A 24,878-nucleotide genomic window follows, 5' to 3' on the forward strand; every position below is an offset into this window, starting at 1 on the left:
GACTGCAAACTTTAATTGAAAGGGCCACGATGTTGGGGGGACCTCAGCCAAAGGTTTCCCTATTGGCTTCGGTCGGTGGGGAATAGTCGTCCAGCATTGTCTGGATGGACACAGTGTAAATTTGAGTGATGTATTATAGCCAAGATGGCTTTATAATTATTTGAAGTTCATTGCATTATAAGGTTACCCCTTGAACAACATCGTGGCCAAAATTTAATTTCCGAAATAAATGAGTTGTTATAAAGAATATACGGTGTGTTGGTTTTTATTGTAGCATTGTCTCCTTTGTGCTAGCCCATGACAGGTCCATGCAATATGCAGGACCAACATGGGAGAGCTCAAAGGGGATGCAGGTTTCCTTATGTTTCTTACAGGTTTGCTATTGGTTACAGCAGCAGCATCTGCTGCACAGCAACAAGCAGCTGATTGGAAGAAATTGGCGGTTTTGTATAGCCCGCTTTATGAAGGAGATAAAAGGGGCAGTCCGCCTGTTAACAAGCAGACTCTGTGGAACCGGACCGGGACTCCCACCCGCCCTCCCCAATTTTCTTATCAGTCATGGTGTTGTTTAGTGGGGGAATAGTCGTCCAGCATTGTCTGGATGGACACAGTGTAAATTTGAGTGATGTATTATAGCCAAGATGGCTTTATAATTATTTGAAGTTCATTGCATTATAAGGTTACCCCTTGAACAACATCGTGGCCAAAATTTAATTTCCAAAATAAATGAGTTGTTATAAAGAATATACGGTGTGTTGGTTTTTATTGTAGCATTGTCTCCTTTGTGCTAGCCCATGACCTGTCATGCGATTTTGCAATACAAAATTGTGGGACAAGTCGTATAAGTGTGAAAGGGGACTAAATAAACCTCTTCTCTGAAATGGCAACTTTTTTTATATTTTTAGTACAAAACATGCTTAGGTTATATAAAATGCATTTTAGTGTTTGCACTTTGTTACTTCTGTATGACATATTGTATGTTATTACAATTTTAGCATGTCTACATACAGTACCTACTGGCTTGTAAAACCAAGATTGGTCCAAAAAGCAGATTGTACTCTCCAGGCTTTTGCCAGTGCCCACATTGTAAATCCACAGGAAAAAAATGAAGCGCAATACACAGATTTAAACCCAGTCCTCGGAAGTCTTTGATAAATACCACACTGGACATTTTACACTGCTTTAATTAACCACAAAGAAACCTGCTTAGCAGCCCTTGAAAAGTCAGACAAATCTCTGCCTGATCCTTGAATATAAAGAAGGCTTTTTCTTTTTTTTTTTGTTTATAGAATAGTCAGCTAAATGGAATTCTTGCAGAAGACAAGAGATGTCATATTTAAACCACTGAGCCTCTTTATCGTGTGTTACACACTAAAAATTCATTCAATACAATATCTCCATATGCATATGGAAAAAAGAAACCACGACAAACCACTTATTCTGATGATGTAACAACATTTGTTTTTTATTTATTCATGCATCCTTTTATTTGAATTATTGTTCTCAAAATGTATTAAGCAATTACAGGTAAACCTTTATCACAAGCTGAAATTTTCAGGATGCTTAAGCTGGCCAAAGACGGTTTGAAATTTGGCCGGTTCAGCAGCAACCAGGCGGATTTCGATCAGCATGTGACCATCCCCGGTAAACAGTCGGTTGTTTAATCAATTTCTGTGGAAGGTAGGGTGACCAGATGTCCCGGATTGCCTGGAACAGTCCCGCATTTGGCAGGTCTGTCCCGAGCACCTTCATTCCGGGGCAATACAGTGTCCCGGAATGAGACTGATGCAGCCCATCCACGATTCTGCATCTGCCAATGACGTCATTCGGCCCGGGCAGCCCCAGTGGTGTAGCGTGGGGGGGCAGCAGTGCTCTCTCCTGAGTGCAACATCATTCCTGTACTGCCATGACTGCTGTCCCAAGAGTGACCCAACTGTGCCAACCTCCAGCCCCACCGTACACTTTCAATGAGGCATATCCCGGGGCTAGGCATTGCTCCGCAGCACCCTACCCCCGCTAAGGGACTCCTGTGGTAAAGCCTGTTCCCCATGATCCCTCAGGTGCGGGACTCTGGGACTCAGGCGGCTCGTGTGTGCATGAGGGGGAGGGGTGGTGCTTAGTGCAGATGAGTGTACGGTGGGTGATACCGAGGAGCAGCTGGGGGAGAGCACTCATCCGATGGGTGATCATCATGAAAGCCCTAGAGATTGGTGAGCAAAATCATACATTGTACATGTGTGGGGGAGTAGTGCGGAAAGGAGTGTAGTGAGTAGGTAGGTCAGTGTAGTGGGCAGGTAGGTCAATGTAGGGGTCAAGTAGGGCAGTGTAGTGGGTCAGGTAGGTCAGTGTAGTGATGAGGTAGGTAAGTGTAATGGGTAGGTAGGTCAGTATAGTGGTCAGGTAGGTCAGTGTAGTGGACATGTAGGTCAGTGTAGGGATCAGGTTGGGCAGTGTAGTGGTCAGGTAGGTTGGTGTAGTAGTCAGGTAGGGCAGTGTAGTGGACAGGTAAGTTAGTGTAGTGGACAGGTAGGTTAGTATAGTGAACAGGTGGGGCAGTGTAGTGGACAGGTGGGGCAGTGTAGTGGACAGGTAGGGTAGTGTAGTGGAAAGGTGAGGCAGTGTAGTGGACAGGTAAGTTAGTATAGTGGACAGGTAGGGCAATGTAGTGGACAGGTAGGGGAGTGTAGTGGACAGGTAGGGCAGTGCAGTGGACAGGTAGGTTAGTTTAGTGGACAGGCAGGGCAGTGTAGTGGACAGGTGAGTTAGTGTAGTGGACAAGTAAGTTAGTGTAGTGGACAGCTAAGTTAGTGTAGTGGACAGGTAGGGCAGTGTACTGGACAGGTAGGGCAGTGTAGTGGACAGGTAAGTTAGTGTAGTAGACAGGTAGGTTAGTGTAGTGGACAAGTAGGGCAGTGTCATGGACAGGTAGGCTAGTGTAGTGGACAGGTAGGTCAGTGTATGTACAATGTTTACCCCAGATCCTCCAGGTCATTTGTATTCCTTTTGTAGCGTAAAGTACAGGGTTTTTTGTATGCAACTTTATTGCCTTAAATATAAAGAGCATTTGTTTCATATATGTTAGCCTGACATTGAAAGAACAATTACACTTTTTGAATCTAAGTGGCCGCCTGTAACTGCAATGTTGAGCTCACATACATGAAACAAATGCTTTTCTATCTAAGGCACTAAGTAGCAAATAAACCCGCCAACTGCGAGTGACATTTCTTAAATAGGTAAGGGGCGGGGCCACCCGATGATGTCACATGGCGGCACCACCCCCTTGTGACATCACCGACTGGTGCATGCTGGGGGGGGCGGGTCCCTGAATGGTAGTTTGGAAATGTGGTCACCCTAGTCGAAGGGATATGTAGGAAACCATTTGTCGCTCAGTGGCTGCAGCCAATCAGCTAAAGCTGCTGATCAGTGTACTCTGAACGCAGCGAATTCCACTGCCAAAATACAATGTCCAGGTGGGGGGGGGTTCCTTCATCCACCTCATTTGTGTGGATGGTGGGATCTGTCAGTTGGTTTTTGTTCAGCCCACTTGCTGAATGAAAAATAAAAAAATACTTGTCTATGGCCAGTTTTATATTTTCTTATAACCTTATAGATCCCTTGTCATATACAATAGAGCAGGGGTGTCAAACTCAATTTCATTGCGGGCCCCAGTAGCATTATGGTTGCCCTCAAAGGGCCGGTTGTATCTGTAAGACTAGATGTCCCGGGTCTGGAGGAGGACCAGTGGAGGACTGGAGTCAGCTGCTGGAGACTGCTAAATACTGAGACTGGGGAGGTGGAGATGAGGGGTGCTGCAGCTGCACAGAGAGGTACAGGATCTGTAGGAGGAGTTCTGTCCTCCTCTTTGTTGCCGACTCCTGAGACGTGGTGGCAGAGGCAAGCCTCCCCGTGGCAGCACGAAGAAGCGCAGGATCTGGAGGAGTTCTGTCCTCCTCTCTGCTGCTGACTGTTGAGACAAGGTGGGAGTGGAGATGAGGGAGGTGCCTCAACTGCAGGAGAGGTGTGAGGGCCACCTGAAATGGCCTGGTGGGCAGCATTTAGCCTGCAGGCCTTGTGTTTGACACATGTGCAGTAGAGGTTTGACTGGTTTGTTCTGCTCTGTTCCCATGCTTGATGTGGTCCCTCTTGTGGGTCCATAACTGCTTTTTATTTTTCATTCAGCCAGTGGGCTGGTGCTGTCTTCCAAGAGGCTTCACCCACTGCCTAAATCTTCATTTGGAATTGAAGGGTTGGCCTGTAATGATGTAATGATGTAATTCTGATGTAAAATAGACCAGGCATGATAGGACTTTTTCTCAGTGTAAAGTTCTGATTTATGTTTTGTTTCATAGTTAACACAATGTGCTTCCATGACAGAGGAGCAACAGAGCACTATAGGTTTTCTAAAAAGCTAGCACAGCAGAAGCTGTTTTCCTTAACATTTGTCTACTAGAGTCATTTATAAACAGAGGCTGGAAGAACGTGATTTAACCAGTTAACGACCGCCCGCCGCAGTTGTACTGCGGCAGGTTGGCTCTCCTGCGGGAATCTCGTCATTGTATGCCAGCTCACGCAGGCACAGTTGCCGGCTTGCACACGCCCGCTGCAAGCTGCAGGAGCGTGCCCGCGGGTCAGTCCGACTCGATGTCCACCGGCGACCCGCGATCACCTAGTACAGAGGCAGAATGGAGATCTGCCTTTGTAAACAAGGCGGATCCCCATTCTGACAGGAGACATGACAGTGATCTACAGTTCCCAGTGATCAGGAACAGTGATCTCTGTCATGTCCTAGGCAGCCCATCCCCCCTACAGTTAGAACACACCTAGGGAACACAGTTAACCCCCTGATCTCCCCCTAGTGTTAACCCCTTTCCTGCCAGTGTCATTTTTACATTTATCAGTGTATTTTTATAGCACTGATCAATGTAATAATGTCACTGGTCCCCAAAAAATGTCATTTGGGGTCAGATTTGTCCGCCACAATGTCACAGTCCCACTAAAAATCGCAGGTCGCCGCCATAATCAATAGAAACAATTAAAAAAAAAATAGTTTGTAGACTCGCAAACCAATTAACATACTCCTATAGCGATTTTTTTTTACCAAAAATATGTAGAAGAAAATATATCGGTCTAAAACAATGAATAAATTATTTTTTTAGATTTTTTTTTTTTGGATATGTATTATAGCAAAAAGGTCATAAAAAAGTGACTGCCAGCATCATTCAACCAATTTCCCCTGAGCCAAGGCTGTAATAAAATGTCCCAGCCTATCCTGGACAGTGGAGGAGAAGCAGCACATTAATTGAATTACTTCTTACTTACTTCTTCCTCTCCCACTTTGAGCTTTGTATTACAGGAACTGCAAGAGTCTAAAATCAAGTCAAATTCGCATACTTACACTGCCTACTCACCTATAAGTGTTCTTCCAGTGTTTCCAAGGTTGGTAAAGTCCTCTGGGATAGTATAGCAGGCTTGCATGTATCTTCCCTTGTCTTGTTAAGAGCCCCAGGACCCTTGAAAATAAAATATTTTGGATAGAGGTTCTGTGTTTTATATAATTGGTACATATCACATCAATACTTATGTAGCCATGGACTTTTTAATGGGCATATAGATAATGACACCATATAAACAATTACATAGCTCCCAAATGTCCCTGATTTCCAGGAACTGTCTCTGATTTGGAAAATGTCCCTCTGTCCCTCATTCTTCCATATGTGTCCCTCATTTTGATCTGATCTATATAGTTGTATATAAAATGCACATTTTTATCTTTCAAAAAGTGTTTCCCAGTGCTAAACCTTTCATCTAAATTCTAAATTGCTGCATTTTTTAAATGTCAAAAGCCAGTATAAAGGAATAGTAGTGGTAGAAAAAAGCCCTCGTGGGTTTAAGTAATTTGTTTTTGTATAATTCTCCTTTAAGGGGGTGTGGCAGGGGGTGTGTCCTATGCCTACATATGTTTGCTAATAGGTGTACCTCATTCCCATCTCAAAAAGTTGGGAGGTATGCAATTATATGAAAGTATAGAATTTATTATACATAAGATTTAAAACCACATATAGCGCCATGCCTATTATAGGGTTCACACATTTTTTAATCCAATGATCCATATGTGGACTCAACGTGCTTCAAATGATCTTTCTCAGGACACACGTGAATTATATCAATATCATGGAACCCAGTCTCTTAATATAGAAAAATCTCCTGTGACCAAATTGGTGTAAAACATCTTTTTGAACTCTTGAAAGAAAATATCATTAGCTAAGTCCTTTAATATCAAATACAAGGTGTGTGTATGACCTGCTGGACCAGTGTATGGTCTGGTGTCAATAGAGGTGATCTGGGCTTTGTTCTCCTTCAGGGGGAACCATCATTGATGAAGGTATGATGTCAATGAGATTTGATTAGGTCTCAGGCTGCTGCCTTTCTGAAAGCCACAGAAAAATGTAATTTTTGTAAGGGTAATCTTGGAGTGTAAAAGCTTGCTCAGTATAAAGGTTCATCACACTTGCGATTATATTAAAGAAGTTTATTGAAGTAGTTCACAGGCAGGGCCGCCATCAGGGGGGGACAGCCCATGCACAAATAGGGGGCCGGGGCATTCCGAGGGGCCCGGACCATGGGCTCCAACCCGAGCTGTCTTTAAAGCGAGGCAGCTTCTGTTAGAGGGTGAAGTGGTGGACGGATCCCACGTGTGTGCAGAGAGCAGTCTGGGCCTGCTGTTAGGCAGGCTCTGGTTCGGAACAGCAGTTTACGTTGGGCTGTGTGGTGTGGGTGAAGCCAGTTGCCAGCAGAGGCCCCTGTGTAGGAGGAGGCAGAAGATGAGGAGGTCAGGGTGGAGGAGCCCACACTCCCCGCTCTTTGTTGCAGCTGCCGCCGGAGATCCTGGTGGAGATGGGGCATGGGCTACCCCTCCTGGCACCAGATCCTCTCCACCGACACCATCTGGAGGAGCAGGTGAGAGCTGGGAAGACTGGTGCTTCCCAAGGTGTGTGTGTGACACTGCCTCTCCTATCCCACTGCCCTTCTCCTGTGATATTGCCAACACCTGTCCCACTGAACCCCTCCTGTGACACTGCCCCCCACCTGTCCCACTGCCCTGTCCTGTGACGCTGCCCCCATCTGTCCCATGCTTCTCTCCTGTCCTGCTACCCCCCACCTGTCCCACTGCCCCCCTCCTGTCCCACTGTTCCCCACCCGTCCCACTGCCCCAACCTTTCCCACTGAGCTCCTCTTGTCCCATTGCCTCCCTTTCATCCTGCTACCCCCTCCTGCCCCGCTGCTCTTCTCCTGTGACACTCCTCCCAACTGTCCCACTGCCCACCTCCTGTCCTCCTGCACCCTCCTGTCCAGCTGCCCCCCACCTATCCCACTGCCCCCCCTCCTGTGGTGGGAGGAGATAGGACTGGAAGAAGGAGAAGGAGGACATAAGATGGAGGAGATTTGACTGGAGGAGGAGGACATGGGATGGTAGAAAAGGGACTGGAGGAGAAAGAGGACATAGGGTGGAGGAGATGGGACTGGAGGAGGAGGAGGACATGGGATGGAGGAGATTGGACTAGAGTAGGAGGAGGACATGGGATAGAAGAGATGGGACTGCAGAAGGAGGAGGACATGGGATGGAGGAGATGGGACTGGAGGAATAAGAGGACATGGGATAGAGGAGATGGGACTGGTGGGACTGGAGTTGGAGGAGGACATGGGATGGAGGAGATGGGACTAGAGGAGGAGGAGGACATGGAATGGAGGAGATGGGACTGGAGGAGGAAAAAGACATGGGATTGGGGAGAAGAGACTGGACGAAGAGGACATAGGATGGAGAATATGGGATGGAGAAGGAGGAGGCAATGGGATGTGGGATGGCCAATAGGCGGATTTAACGGGACAGCCAGTGGGCGGGCCCTGTAAAATGTTGTTTGTCAGGCCTAAGCCTAAAGCTGTGTAAGGAGCCCAAAAAATTCTGATGGCTGCCCAGCGTGATTGGGGAAACTGTCTCCCCCTTCATCAGGGCTGTGGCAGTGGAGGTAATCGGAAACTACCTAGAACCAGAAAACTGCTGTGGGTATGATTCTTTAACATACTGTCAGATCATAGAGAGCTGGCATATGAGGTAAGAAATGTGATGAACCTTTATGCTGAGCATGCCTCTCCAAATCATCCAAGGTTAATCCAATATGTGGCATCACTACCATTACTTTGCATGTCTTAATGTTGTTTTCAACTTTTCAATTATTATTGGTATTATGCTTTATTAATAAAGTGCCATTACAGTATAATATGCTTCAATGCACATTAAATAATGAAGGAATCCAAATTAAAATTTGCAGACAATACAAATTCACAAACACAGGAGATGAGGGAGTGAGTTTTTAGGGCTGGGACAACGCACTGACTTTGTAGATGAGTCAGTATGTGCATCAAGGAGCTCTTCAGTCTTTAGGGCTGTTGGGACAGTGTAAACAATAACTAGATACAAGTCTGAAGGTACTTGCTCTGCCTTCACAGAACCGGCTTCATAATGCTGGAATAAATACAGGTTTCATTTTACTGATCTTTTTTTGCCAGCGTCTTTTCCTCTTTTTTTTTTTTTTTTTTATTGTGCATGGTAGCTGCTATCAGCCTAAACCATTTACCTGCTTTGCCATGGGCCCTGAGAGCAGGCAGGCATGTGACTATAAATTACTCAATTGAAGCAACTTTTGTAGCCCAGAATATTTCATGCAGAAGGATTAATGAGCTATGTACTGTATGGCGGATCTAAAATCTTAGCAGCTAGGAATGATTATAAAGCTTATAAACAAACCCTAAACATACAAGGGAGAGCTAGTTAGTTTATAAAAAGACAATACATTTTTTTTGTTTGTTTTAAATAGAGTGATGAAGTGTTAGACTCTTTGGTGGGTTTTAAATGCTGTCTGTGTCCACATTGGGTAGATCCACCACTCTGTTTGTCCTGGTGACCATTATCATCAAAACAGAAAGTTATGCGCGGACTTTTCGGCAACAAAGGTCCGACAGTCTTTCCGGTGGATTTTCAAAAGAACGGACTTGCCTACACACGATCACACCAAAGTCCGACGGATTCGTAGGTGATGACGTACGACCAGACTAAAATAAAGAAGTTCATAGCCAGTAGCCAATAGTTGCCCTAGCGTCAGTTTTTGTCCATCGGACTAGCATACAAATGAGCGGATTTTTCGATAGGAACTGGGTCCGGCGGAGTTCCGACGTAAAGATTTGAAACGTGTCCCAAATCTAAAGTCCATCAGATTTTCGACAGAAACAGTCCGCTGAAGGTCATATGAAGCCCACACATGGTCGGATTGTTCGCCGGATTCGGTCCATCGCACCAGTCCGGTCGAAAAGTCCGCTTGTGTGTACAGGGCATAAGAAGAATTTTTTGTTACTATCTTTGTTACCAGAAGAGGTAAGAGGAAATCCTCCAATGGGGACAAGATGGTAACCCCATTTTTTTTTTAGATTTCCTCTTACATCCTGTTACATCAAAACAGGAATTGAAATTAGGACACAAGCAAAAATAAACTTACAAGGGTTTAACCTCTTCCCTATTTTATGAAAAGATGTTGGTTATACATACACATTAAGAGGGGGGAATAATTATTGCGCTACCCTAAAAAATGAGGATGGACAGTGAATGGATAAGCTGCTACAAACCATGTGACAAGAACGAATGACGTATATTAAATAAATGTAGCGCTAAAACAACATGTATAAGTTGGGAATAATTATTGCGCTACCCTAAAAAATGAGGATGGACAGTGAATGGATAAGCTGCTACAAACCATGTGACAAGAACGAATGACGTATATTAAATAAATGTAGCGCTAAAACAACATGTATAAGTGATCTCTGTGCACATACACATAATGTCCCAAAAATGCCGTGTTGCTGTAAACACAAAAGTCCACAATCAAGGTAAGTGATCCGTGTGGCAATACATTCAACTTCTCAACCGTGTACTCAGAAGTCTTCAAAGTAAGTGAAAAGATGGAATACGCTTACCGGATGGGTTGGATTCTATTGCCGTAAGCATAGAATCGGTAAAGCTTTGTGCCACCAAGGGCAAAAACGTGGAGTGATGGAGGCGAGGGTAGAGCCTCTGTGATGGAGGCAAGGGTAGAGCCTCTATCCAGTATGAATGTCCCTTACGGTCCACTGGAACTGGGTCAGAGATGGTGTCCACAGATAAATAGTTCCAGAAAGTCTGCGACCCCCCTTACTCAGGGAGGTCATACAGAGCTTGATTGGATCTGTGAGCAACAGATCACAGATCCAATCAAGCTCTGTATGACCTCCCTGAGTAAGGGGGGTCGCAGACTTTCTGGAACTATTTATCTGTGGACACCATCTCTGACCCAGTTCCAGTGGACCGTAAGGGACATTCATACTGGATAGAGGCTCTATTCTTGCCTCCATCACAGAGGCTCTACCCTCGCCTCCATCACTCCACGTTTTTGCCCTTGGTGGCACAAAGCTTTACCGATTCTATGCTTACGGCAATAGAATCCAACCCATCCGGTAAGCGTATTCCATCTTTTCACTTACTTTGAAGACTTCTGAGTACACGGTTGAGAAGTTGAATGTATTGCCACACGGATCACTTACCTTGATTGTGGACTTTTGTGTTTACAGCAACACGGCATTTTTGGGACATTATGTGTATGTGCACAGAGAATACATACACATTAAACTGGATATCTCCAACAATAAAGTAAGTGAAATAACAGCATTCATTATTAAGTGTAATGAGGACTTTTTTCAGCGGGAATGTGGGGGAACGCAGTTCCGACACCTCCAGTACTGACTGTATGTAATGGCATGGGGTGCTGGGGTGTGCTGCAGGGTCTATTGGTGCTGACTATTCTAGCTGGAGGGGATCTATTTTTTCAGGGTTGCTGGTGGGGGGGCCAACTCTTGCTCAGGTGGGTCTTATATTGCTGGGGGGGGGGTCAGTTGTTGCTGGGAGAGATCTACTGTTGAGGGAGGGGTCTATTGTTGCTGGTTGTTGGAGAGTCTATTGATGCTAGCTGTGGGGAGATCTGTTGTTGCTGCCGGCAGTCTATTGTTGCTAGAGAGGAAATTTTGTTGTGGGTGATCCATTGTTGTTAGGGGGATCTATTGTTGCTGGCGGGGGTCCCTATTGTTACTGGCTGCAGGGGATCTATTTTACTGTTTTTCTTGTTATCATTACCAATTGCATACAAATTACTTATCACCACAAAGTGATACGTGGTTCTGTATTCTAAAAGGGACTGTCCTAGGAGGTAGATAGGGGGTGGAACCAAGGAATGGTGCTTGGAGGTGTAAAAAAGGGATGACTCAGAATGGGGAGTTATTGCACCTATTCACTGAGAAAAAAAGCCCTGATTGTAATACAGATCCCCTTACAAGGAATGTTTACAGAATACCACTAATAAGAAGAAGTAATTACCGGTATATGTGAACTGTTACCTTGGCTATCAGACCTATTTGTCTGAATACACACACACTGATTTTGGGATACACTTGGACTTGAGAGACCCTGAGACGCATACAATTTAAAAAAATGCCACATGTCTACATTGGTCCCTTCTCCTGTTCACGTCACTGCTGGCAAAGGCATTGAAAAAAGTGACATCAGGCATCTTTTTTTCCTTTCAAAAGTTATTTTTCTTTCCTTTGCAAATAGATGGTGCTTTGCATAAACATTATATTGTCAAAAGTAATGTGACACCTGCCTTTACACACACATGAACTTTAATGGCATCCCAGCCTTAGTCCGTAGGGATCAAAAGTGTGTTGGCTCACCCTTTGCAGCTATAACAACTTCAACTCTTCTGGGAAGGCTGTCCACAAGGTTTAGGAGTGTGTCTATGGGAATATTTGACCATTCTTCCAGAAGCGCATTTGTGAGGTCAGGCACTAACTCGCTCATCCATGTTTTTATGGACCTTGCTTTGTGCACTGGTGCGCAGTCATGTTGGAACAGGAAGAGGCCACCCCCAAACTGTTCCCACAAAGTTGGGAGCATGAAATTGTCCAAAATGTCTTGGTATGCTGACACTTTAAGAGTTCCCTTTAGTGTAACTAATGGGCCAAGCCCAACCCCTGAAAAAAAAAACCCCTGCAACATAATCTCCCTCCACCAAATGATTTGGACCAGCGCACAAAGCAAGGTCCATAAAGACATGGATGAGTGAGTTTGGGGTGGAGGAACTTGACTGGCCTGCACAGAGTCCTGACCTCAACCCCATAGAACACCTTTAGGATGAATTAGAGCGGAAACCACGAGGCAGGCCTTCTTGTCCAACATCAAGTGCCTGACCTCACAAATGCGCTTCTGGAAGAATGGTCAAACATAAACATAGACACGCTCCTAAACCTTGTGGACAGACTTCCCAGAAGAGCTGAAGCTGTTATAGCTGCAAAGGGTGGGCCAAGTCAATATTGAACTGTACTGATTAAGATTGGGATGCCATTAAAAGAGAAGTATGGGTTTTGTTTTTTTCCCCTTTATACTTACCTAGATGGATGCAGCATGGGACCGATGCTGAATCTGTCCCCTGGCGTCTCTGCACTGAGAACCGGGCCATCGAACATCGCCGATGGCTCAGTTCTCACAGTTTCCCAAGAGGAGAACTGCTGTCTGTCAATCAGCAGCTCTCCTCTCTGCTCCTCCAGGCTCAATGGAGCGCTGAGCTGTGGAGGGGTGAGGAGTGGCCATCTCAGGCTCTCGCTGAGAGGCTGAGACAGGCATCAGTCCATGCACCTGGCGGATCCAGACTTCATTGTCGTGATGACGCGGTGCCTGAACTGATTCCAGTGATGTTAGCAGAGAGCGGACTTCAGTCCGCTTTCTGCTGAAAATGGGTCACAGGAGTGCAAAACGAATTGCACTCCTGTGACCCTTAGGAGAAGCCCAGCCAAACAAGCTCAGGCTGGACTTCTCCTTTAAAGTTCATGTGTGTGTAAAGGCAGGCGTCCCAATACTTTTGAAAATTTTGTGTAGAAAACATAGGATCTGCAGCAGTAATAGCAAAAACACAAGACTTTGAAATGCCTGGATGCTGGAACTCCCATTTCTCCTTTCCTTCATGTCCCCAGAGAATCCATGATTCATGTGCTAAGATTTAATTTTCCAGAGGAACTCATTTGCATGAGAGCTTAGGCAGATTTCAGTACAAAACAAAATAATTATGGCAATATGTTTACAAATATATACATGTATTGATAGCATAGTCATGCAATGTATATAGTCGTTCTGGCTAAATTTGGAGCCCTCCTTTAACAAGTAGCCAGAAGAATACACTATGTATGCATTGCATCTCTCTGTTTGCTTGAATTACCAAGCTGTTTCCCAAGGATGAAAATAAATAAAAAAATAAATAAAACAAGTATGAGACATTTCCAACAGGTCTAATGTGAATGCCGCTATAGCTATTTAAATTGTTTTAAATTATGCACATGGTAATTTGAAGCTAATCACCCAGAGCCCATTTCAGCATTTATTCTTTATTATGCCTCCACTTTGGGAATGTAAAGAGCTGCAGATCAGTCGCTGTGTCCATAGAAACTACTGCACTGATTTTAACTCCAAGGACTAAGTCAGCATCTCCTTCTGCTGCCTGTCAGGGGGTGGTAAATGGCTCTTTAGGGTGTGCAGGTTTCTCTTCATTTGTCAAGCCCATGAGCTTCTGGTGTATGGCACAAACAAAATTAGCCACTAAAAAGTTTATTCAATAAAGCAATAGGAAGGGCATTTATGATGTGCGAAGGTATATGAACCATAGCAACCAGTGATCAGTTTAGTATCAGGTCAGTAAAAGTTTAAAGACAACCTGCATCCAGTGCTGAAATATAGCAGCAAGCTTTAAACTCCCTGTATTTTGGAAAGCTGATTTGTGCTGCTGCTGTAGTCTCCTCCAAAACCTGAAAAGGAAAAAAGCACACAAACCTTGTGCAATAAAAGGATATACTGTACAGTACATTTATTCAGTATAATAAAAATGTATTGCACAATGCACTTACAAGAGTTGTTGGAAGGAGTGCTTGTAAATGCCTCTCAACTCAGTCTGAAGAGCCTCAACACCATGGCCAGTAATGGGGCTAAATGTCAAATGGTACAGTTATTTGAGTGGAACAAGCAGCAAAGTCCTGCTTCAAGAAGATAATAGAACCACTGCTGGCTGGAGAAAATCTCTGTTGGAGAAATTTCACATTACTTTTTGTCCCGTAACATGGCAGGCAGAGAAGCAGGGCAGTGGCATCACACTCTCCACCTTGTGCAATCAGAGAATGATTTGCATTCATTCGAAGAATTCTGAATGGCACCCATGCTGAGTGGGCAACCTTGAGTCTTCACAATGCATCGGCCACCCAGCACAAGAACCAAAAGCAAGTGGAGATCACTGGAGTAGCGGTGTCTACGTTAGTGATTGTCAGCTTTCAGGGGGATTGGCCAGGTATGGTATATGGACCAATATAACTATGTATAAAATATCCATAGCTAGAATTCTTCTTCCGTAGCAAAAAGCAGAGAGATTTCCCATCAATTAGATCCTCAAAAGAGCAACTGTCAATTTTTAGATTTACCATTACTTTCTAGCACTTGGAGCTATTTTGAATAAACTTTATTGAATGATAGTTCTTGGTGAAAGAGTGCTAGAAACTTTCCAACAGGATACAGATAGCACTAAAAAAAATAGACAAACACTGTAATCATCCCAACGTTATCTCAACTCAACAGAAAGGTTTCACTGTGGTTCCACCTAAATTATTTCCAACTATTTGTTATCAAAATATTTTTTAAAGAATAAGAAAAATATAAACTGAAAAATAGCAGGTTTGGCACTAATGATCTTCAGAAGTATCCTCGGTGTAACGAGGCGAAGCAGATCTATTTTTCCATGCGCTCCCATGAAACAAAAAAGACCAAGTTAATATGGCATTTGCGTCTTTTTTTATTTCTGTATGCAGGACACACTGGATATGTACTCTTGTCTCCCCGTAGTTTCATTACTAATACCCTTGTTCTACATGCTGCAATACCGATTAACATATTTGTAATTTCAGAATCCTTAATTAACCTCTACTATCTTGATAGATCTTACGTTTGCTATTATTTGTGGCATACAATGCGATACTGCCTCTCTCTTCTACACGGTGCTTTGATTTGTCCAAAACTACCACTATTAATATGATAATAGCCATCTTAAGCAATTATCATGTTGCGCTGATCAAAGTTCTAAATACAAACAGACTGCACAATTCACTGGGATGTAATAGAGAAACAGTAATACAAGGGAGAATAAAGTAAAGAGAGAAAAAAAACATCCTGACTCAAAGCCTTTACAGTCTTTAACACTGACCCTGCAAACAGTATCATCGCCTTGTAAACACCCACACTAAGCAAAAGAGATATAGATGTAATAAAATATGTTCTGTAGACATGTTATGCTGTGATTCAAAGTATCCCTGGTTTGAAAGATGGTTGAACTAAGTGGTGTGCTAACACAGACACACAAGGACAAGACAGCTAAATGGCAGTTCATTAAGAAAGGTCCATTAGCAATGGCAGACTGTCTGCTGCGTCAAAGGGATTAGCTATTATAGCAGGGGTAGGCAACCCCCGGCACTCAAAGCCTCTTTTGCCGGCACTCGACTCCCTCCCCAACAGCGCAGGGAAGTGTCAGTGAGACATTAATGCATTCCAATTTCCGAATTCCCCACACCGTACTTGCACTGAGGGGGAAGGCACTGTGTCCCCACACATTATAAAAGATAGGAAACTTTGTTTAGTTCCCTAACTTAGCTGTAGCTGTGATAGCTTTTGTGATGGGGAAGAGATTGGGTGCAGTTCGGCTGGGGGGGGGCGGTCCCTGTTTCCAGGAGGGGGAGCACTGTCACTGGCCACTACTAAAGCCAATCACAGTCCTGCTAGCCCCGTCCACCATCTGGAGGAAGATGACTCGCTTGGTTGCCACAACCAATCTCAGAAAGAAGGGATTTCACTGTGATTGAGAAAAATACAATCAAGTGACAATATGTGCAATTACTGTTGAGCTTCTGGGAACTTTGTTGAAATTATTCCTGAACCTTTGCGTCACTTACTACTGAACTCCTCTGCACTCTGTGTCCCTTTAAGCCACAGCCAGTGTTTTAGCGCAATGAGAATCACACCCAACTTTTGCTGCGGCGCCAAACTTTTTCTCAGCTGCGGGGGGCCAACTTATGATCCTGCACACAGGCCCACTGCTTTCAGAAAATGTCCCTGACCTGAGCTCATCATTGAGCATCCAGATGCTGGTATGTGATATCACATACTTATATACAAGCATGCGGGCTGGATGTGAGAGCTGGATCAGCAGGATGAGTGTGCCAGGACAGGTAGATGTGTTTCATCTCTGCTTCCTTTCACCACACTCCATATCATGCATACCATAGATGAGAGAGGGTACAGCGGTGGAGCAGATGAACAGTAGAGTACAGCAGTTGGGAAAATGAGCAGAAGGGGTTCAGAGGTGGCACAGAAGAGCAGGAGGTACAGCGGTGGGGCAGATGTGCAGGGAGGTACAGTAGTGGAAATGATGAGAAGGGGCTTCAGAAGTGGGACAGAAGAGCACAGTGATGGGGAAGATGAGCAGGGGGGTTCAGTGTTGGACCAAATGAGAAGGGGGTTACAGTGGTGGGACAGATGAGCAGGGGGTTCAGCATTGGGGCAGATGAGAAGGGGGTTCAGTGGTGGTACAGAAAAGCAGGGGGTAGAGCAGAGGGGCAGATGTGAAAGGAGGTGTATTGGTGGGACAGATTAGCAAGGGGAACAGAGGTGGGGCAAAAGAGCAGGGGGTACAGTGGTGAGACAGATGTGCAGGAGGTACATTGGTGGGGCAGATGAGAAAGCGGTTACAGTGGTGGGGCAGATGAGCAGATGGGTTCAGTGTTAGGACAAATGAGAAGGTGATTCAGTAGTGAGACAGAAGAGCATGAGGATACGTCGTGGAGCAGATGTGCAGGGAGGTACAGTGGTGGGGCAGATGAGAAAAGGGGTACATTTATGGGGCAGATGAGCAGCAGGGTTACAGTGATGGGACAGAAGAGCAAAGGGGGTACAGTGGTGGGGCAGACGTGCAGGAAGTACAGTAGTGGGAGAGATCACAAGGGGGTTCAGCAGTGGGACAGAATAGCAGAGGGTACAGTGATGGGGCAGATGAGCAGCTGGGGGGGTTCAGTGTTGCGGCAGATGAGAAGGGGGTTCAGTGGTGGGACAGATGAGCGGGGGGCTCAGTGTTGGGCCAGATGAGAAGGGGGTTAATGGCACTGTTGTGTATCTGCTAAAGGGCAGCAAATTTTTTTTGGTGGTGTTGGGAAAGCAATTTTGTATGCGTTCCTGACACACACAAATGTAAATGCATGCTAAATGTCTCCGTTACATTGGTGGTCAGTGTAAATCTTCTCATTACATTGGGGCTTGGTGTACAATCCTTTCATTCACACTAGTGGTTAGTATGAAGGTCTCCCCTTACATTGGTGGTCAGTGTAAATCCCTTCTTACATCGGTGGTTACTGTGAATGCTCCTATTACATTAGTGGTCAGTGTAAATCCCCATTACATTAGTGGTCAGTGTTAATCCCCATTACATTAATGATCAGTGTAAATCCCCATTCCAATAGTAGTCCGTGTAAATCCCCATTACATTAGTGGTCAGTGTAAATTCCCATTACATTGGTGAACAGTGTAGAAACTCCTCTTTATATTTGTAATCGGTAAAAAAAATCCAAACTTCTATTTGAGTTTGAGTCCTCCCTTACACTGGTTGTCCATGTAGAAGCCTGCTTTAAATTGGTGGTGAGTGTAAATCCCCTTTATTGGCTGTTGATGTAAAATACTCCATTACATTGGTGATCAGTTCCATTTCTCTTTACATTGGCGGTAAGTGCAGAATTGCCCTTACATTGGTGGTCAGTGTAAATCCCTCTTTACATTAGTGGTCAGTAGGGATGAGCTTCAAGTTTGAGTCGAACTCATGTTCGACTCGAACATCGGCTGTTCGCAAGTTCGCCGAACAGCGAACAATTTGGGGTGTTCGCGGCAAATTCGAATGCCGCGGAACACCCTTTAAAAGTCTATGGGAGAAATCAAAAGTGCTAATTTTAAAGGCTTATATGCAAGTTATTGTCATAAAAAGTGTTTGGGGACCTGGGTCCTGCCCCAGGGGACATGGATCAATGCAAAAAAAAGTTTAAAAAAACGGAAGTTTTTTCAGGAGCAGTGATTTTAATAATGCTTAAAGTCAAACAATAAAAGTGTAATATCCCTTTAAATTTCGTAGCTGGGGGGTGTCTATAGTATGCTTGTAAAGGGGCGCATGTTTCCCATGTTTAGAACAGTCTGACAGCAAAATGACATTTCAAAGGAAAAAAAGTAATTTAAAACTACTCGCGGCTATTGCATTGCCGGTCCGACAATACACATAAAAGTTCATTGATAAAAACGGCATGGGAATTCCCCACAGGGGAACCCCAAACCAAAATTAAAAAAAAAAAATGACGCGGGGTCCCCCTAAATTCCATACCAGGCCCCCCCCTCCTGAACCGTACCAGGCCACATGCCCTCAACATTGAAAGGGTGCTTTGGGGTAGCCCCCCAAAACACCTTGTCCCCATGTTGATGAGGACAACGGCCTCATCCCCACAACCCTGGCCGGTGGTTGTGGGGGTCTGTGGGCGGGGGGCTTATCGGAAATTGGAAGCCACCTTTAACAAGGGGACCCCCAGATCCCGGCCCCCCCTGTGTGAAATGGTAAGGGGGTACAAAAGTACCCCTACCATTTCACTAAAAAACTGTCAAAAATGACAAGAGACAGTTTTTGACAATTCCTTTATTTAAATGCTTCTTCTTTCTTCTTTCTTCTATCTTCCTTCATCTTCTTCTTCTTCTGGTTCTTCTGGCTCTTCTGGTTCTTCCTCCGGTGTTCTCGTCCAGCATCCATGTCAAAAACCGTGGCGTCTTCTATCTTCTTCTCCTCGGGCCGCTCTGCACCCATGGCATGGGGGGAGGCTCCCGCTCTTCTCTTCATCTTCTTCTCTTCTTGTCTTCTTCATCTTCATCTCCGGCCGCTCTGCACCCATGCTGGCATGGTGGGAGGCTCCCGCTGTGTGACGCGTCTCCTCTTCTGACGGTTCTTAACCACTTAAGGACCGCCTCACGCCGATGTACGTCGGCAAGGCGGCACGGGCAGGCAAAATCACGTACATGTACGTGATTTGCCTCCCGCCGGTGGGGGGTCCGGTCGGACCCCCCCCCCGGTGCCCGAGGCGGTCCCGTTTTGTTCCCCGGCGATCGGAGTGGAGGGGGAGGCCATCCGTTCGTGCCCCCCCCCTCGCGATCGCCGCCGGCCAATGGGAACACTCCTTTGCTGCTGTATGCTAAACAGCAGCAAAGGAAGTGATGTCATCTCTCCTCGGCTCGGTATTTTCCGTTCCGGCCCGAGGAGAGAAGACAGGTATGTGAGTGCACCAACACACACACACACAGTAGAACATGCCAGGCATACAAAACACCCCGATCCCCCCCCAATCGCCCCCCCCCGATCCCCCCCCAATCAAACCCCCCCCCCCTGTCACAAACTGACACCAGCAGTTTTTTGTTTTTTTCTGATTACTGCATTGGTGTCAGTTTGTGACAGTTACAGTGCTAGCACAGTTACTGTTACCCCCCTGTAGGTCTAGGATACCCCCCTAACCCCCCCTAATAAAGTTTTAACCCCTTGATCACCCCCTGTCACCAGTGTCGCTAAGCGATCATTTTTCTGATCGCTGTATTAGTGTCGCTGGTGACGCTAGTTAGGGAGGTAAATATTTAGGTTCACCGTCAGCGTTTTATAGCGTCAGGGACCCCCATATACTATCTGATAAATGTTTTAACCCCTTGATTGCCCCCTAGTTAACCCTTTCACCACTGATCACCGTATAACCGTTACGGTTGACGCTGGTTAGTTTGTTTATTTTTTATAGTGTCAGGAGGGCACCCGCCGTTTATTACCGAATAAAGGTTTAGCCCCCTAATCGCCCGACGGTGATATGCGTCGCCCCAGGCAGCGTCAGATTAGCGCCAGTACCGCTAACACCCACGCACGCAGCATGCGCCTCCCTTAGTGGTATAGTATCTGATCGGATCAATATCTGATCCGATCAGATCTATACTAGTGTCCCCAGCAGTTTAGGGTTCCCAAACACGCAGTGTTAGCGGGATCAGCCCAGATACCTGCTAGCACCTGCGTTTTGCGCCTCCGCCCAGCCCACCCAAGTGCAGTATCGATCGATCACTGTCACTTACAAAACACTAAACGCATAACTGCAGCGTTCGCAGAATCATGCCTGATCCCTGCGATCGCTAACAGCTTTTTTGGTAGCATTTTGGTGAACTGGCAAGCACCAGCCCCAGGCAGCGTCAGGTTAGCGCCAGTACCGCTAACACCCACGCACGCACCGTACACCTCCCTTAGTGGTATAGTATCTGATCGCATCAATATCTGATCCGATCAGATCTATACTAGCGTCACCAGCAGTTTAGGGTTCCCAAAAACGCAGTGTTAGCGGGATCAGCCCAGATACCTGCTCGCACCTGCGTTTTGCCCCTCCGCCTGGCCCGGCCCAGCCCACCCAAGTGCAGTATCGATCGATCACTGTCACTTACAAAACTCTAAACGCATAACTGCAGCGTTCGCAGAGTCAGGCCTGATCCCTGCGATCGCTAACAGTTTTTTTGGTAGTATTTTGGTGAACTGGCAAGCACCAGCGGCCTAGTACACCCCGGTCGTAGTCAAACCAGCACTGCACTAACACTTGGTGACGTGGCGAGTCCCATAAGTGCAGTTCAAGCTGGTGAGGTGGCAAGCACAAGTAGTGTCCCACTGCCACCAAGAAGACAAACACAGGCCCGTTGTGCCCATAATGCCCTTCCTGCTGCATTCGCCAATCCTAATTGGGAACCCACCGCTTCTGCAGCACCCGTACTTCCCCCATTCACATCCCCAACCAAATGCAGTCGGCTGCATGAGAGGCATTTTCTTTATGTCCTCCCGAGTACCCCTACCCAGCGAACCCCCCAAAAAAGATGTTGTGTCTGCAGCAAGTGCAGATATAGGCGTGACACCCGCTATTATTGTCCCTCCTGTCCTGACAATCCTGGTCTTTGCATTGGTGAATGTTTTGAACGCTACCATACACTAGTTGAGTATTAGCGTAGGGTACAGCATTGCACAGACTAGGACACACTTTCACAGGGTCTCCCAAGATGCCATCACATTTTGAGAGACCTGAACCTGGAACCGGTTACAGTTATAAAAGTTAGTTACAAAAAAAGTGTAAAAAAAAAAAATATATATAAAATAAAAAAAAATAGTTGTCGTTTTATTGTTCTCTCTCTCTCTCTATTCTCTCTCTATTGTTCTGCTCTTTTTTACTGTATTCTATTCTGCAATGTTTTATTGTTATTATGTTTTATCATGTTTGCTTTTCAGGTATGCAACTTTTTATACTTTACCGTTTACTATGCTTTATTGTTAACCATTTTTTTGTCTTCAGGTATGCCATTCACGACTTTGAGTGATTATACCAGAATGATGCCTGCAGGTTTAGGTATCATCTTGGTATCATTCTTTTCAGCCAGCGGTCGGCTTTCATGTAAAAGCAATCCTGGCGGCTAATTAGCCTCTAGACTGCTTTTACAAGCCGTGGGAGGGAATGCCCCCCCCCCACCGTCTTCCGTGTTTTTCTCTGGCTCTCCTGTCTCAACAGGGAACCTGAGAATGCAGCCGGTGATTCAGCCAGCTGACCATAGAGCTGATCAGAGACCAGAGTGGCTCCAAACATCTCTATGGCCTAAGAAACCGGAAGCTTCGAGCATTTCATGACTTAGATTTCGCCGGATGTAAATAGCGCCATTGGGAAATTGGGGAAGCATTTTATCACACCGATCTTGGTGTGGTCAGATGCTTTGAGGGCAGAGGAGAGATCTAGGGTCTAATAGACCCCAATTTTTTCAAAAAAGAGTACCTGTCACTACCTATTGCTATCATAGGGGATATTTACATTCCCCGAGATAACAATAAAAATGATTAAAAAAAAAAAATATGAAAGGAACAGTTTAAAAATAAGATAAAAAAAGCAAAAAAAAATAAAGAAAAAAAAAAAAAAAAAAGCACCCCTGTCGCCCCCTGCTCTCGCGCTAAGGCGAACGCAAGCGGCGGTCTGTCGTCAAACGTAAACAGCAATTGCACCATGCATGTGAGGTATCACCGCGAAGGCCAGATCGAGGGCAGTAATTTTTGCAGTAGACCTCCTCTGTAAATCTAAAGTGGTAACCTGTAAATGCTTTTAAAGGCTTTTAAAAATGTATTTATTTTGTTGCCACTGCACGTTTGTGCGCAATTTTAAAGCATGTCATGTTTGGTATCCATGTACTCGGCCTAAGATCATCTTTTTTATTTCATCAAACATTTGGGCAATATAGTGTGTTTTAGTGCATTAAAATTTAAAAAAGTGTATTTTTTCCCCAAAAAATGCGTTTGAAAAATCGCTGCGCAAATACTGTGTGAAAAAAAAAAATGAAACACCCACCATTTTAATCTGTAGGGCATTTGCTTTAAAAAAATATATGTTTGGGGGTTCAAAGTAATTTTTTTGCAAAAAAAATAACTTTTTCATGTAAACAATAAGTGTCAGAAAGGGCTTTGTCTTCAAGTGGTTAGAAGAGTTGGTGATGTGTGACATAAGCTTCTAAATGTTGTGCATAAAATGCCAGGACAGTTCAAAACCCCCCCAAATGACCCCATTTTGGAAAGTAGACACCCCAAGCTATTTGCTGAGAGGCATGTCGAGTCCATGGAATATTTTATATTGCGACACAAGTTGCGGGAAAGAGACAAATTTTTTTTTTTTTTTTTTGCACAAAGTTGTCACTAAATGATATATTGCTCAAACATGCCATGGGAATATGTGAAATTACACCCCAAAATACATTCTGCTGCTTCTCCTGAGTACGGGGATACCACATGTGTGAGACTTTTTGGGAGCCTAGCCGCGTACGGGACCCCGAAAACCAAGCACCGCCTTCAGGCTTTCTAAGGGCGTGAATTTTTGATTTCACTCTTCACTGCCTATCACAGTTTCGGAGGCCATGGAATGCCCAGGTGGCACAAAACCCCCCCAAATGACCCCATTTTGGAAAGTAGACACCCCAAGCTATTTGCTGAGAGGTATAGTGAGTATTTTGCAGACCTCACTTTTTGTCACAAAGTTTTGAAAATTGAAAAAAGAAAAAAAAAATGTTTTTTCTTGTCTTTCTTCATTTTCAAAAACAAATGAGAGCTGCAAAATACTCACCATGCCTCTCAGCAAATAGCTTGGGGTGTCTACTTTCCAAAATGGGGTCATTTGGGGGGGTTTTGTGCCACCTGGGCATTCCATGGCCTCCGAAACTGTGATAGGCAGTAAATAGTGAAATCAAAAATTTTCACCCTTAGAAATCATGAAGGCGGTGATTGGTTTTCGGGGTCCCGTACGCGGCTAGGCTCCCAAAAAGTCCCACACATGTGGTATCCCCATACTCAGGAGAAGCAGCTAAATGTATTTTGGGGTGCAATTCCACATATGCCCATGGCCTGTGTGAGCAATATATCATTTAGTGACAACTTTATGCAAAAAAAAAAAAAAAAAAGTGTCACTTTCCCGCAACTTGTGTCAAAATATAAAATATTCCATGGACTCAATATGCCTCTCAGCAAATAGCTTGGGGTGTCTACTTTCCAAAAAGGGGTCATTTTGGGGGGTTTTGTACCACCTGGGCATTCCATGGCCTTCGAAACTGTGATAGGCAGTGAAGAGTGAAATCAAAAATTTACACCCTTAGAAATCCTGAAGGCGGTGATTGGTTTTCGGGGCCCCGTACGCGGCTAGGCTCCCAAAAAGTCCCACACATGTGGTATCCCCATACTCAGGAGAAGCAGCTGAATGTATTTTGGGGTGCAATTCCACATAGGCCCATGGCCTGTGTGAGCAATATATCATTTAGTGACAACTTTTTGTAAATATTTTTTTTTTTTTTTTGTCATTATTCAATCACTTGGGACAAAAAAAATAAATATTCAATGGGTTCAACATGCCTCTCAGCAATTTCCTTGGGGTGTCTACTTTCCAAAATGGGGTCATTTGGGGGGGTTTTGTACTGCCCTGCCATTTTAGCACCTCAAGAAATGACATAGGCAGTCATAAACTAAAAGCTGTGTAAATTACAGAAAATGTACCCTAGTTTGTAGACGCTATAACTTTTGCGCAAACCAATAAATATACGCTTATTGACATTTTTTTTACCAAAGACATGTGGCCGAATACATTTTGGCCTAAATGTATGACTAAAATTTAGTTTATTGGATTTTTTTTATAACAAAAATTAGAAAATATCATTTTTTTTCAAAATTTTCGGTCTTTTTCTGTTTATAGTGCAAAAAATAAAAACCGCAGAGGTGATCAAACACCATCAAAAGAAAGCTCTATTTGTGGGAAGAAAAGGATGCAAATTTCGTTTGGGTACAGCATTGCATGACCGCGCAAATAGCAGTTAAAGCAACGCAGTGCCAAATTGGAAAAAGACCTCTGGTCCTTAGGCAGCATAATGGTCCGGGGCTCAAGTGGTTAAATAACGGGGGGCGGGGCCACCTGGTAACCCCGCCCCCTCTGACGCACGAGACATGACGGGACTTCCCTGTGGCATTCCCCGTGACGTCACAGGGAAGTCCCGTCAAGTCACCGTGCATCAGAGGGGGCGGGGTCACCGGGTGACCCCGCCCCCCGTTATTTAAGAACCGTCAGAAGAGGAG

This window comes from Aquarana catesbeiana, linkage group LG02, assembly GCF_042186555.1.
Source record: "Aquarana catesbeiana isolate 2022-GZ linkage group LG02, ASM4218655v1, whole genome shotgun sequence".
In the NCBI taxonomy this organism is placed as follows: Eukaryota; Metazoa; Chordata; class Amphibia; order Anura; family Ranidae; genus Aquarana; species Aquarana catesbeiana.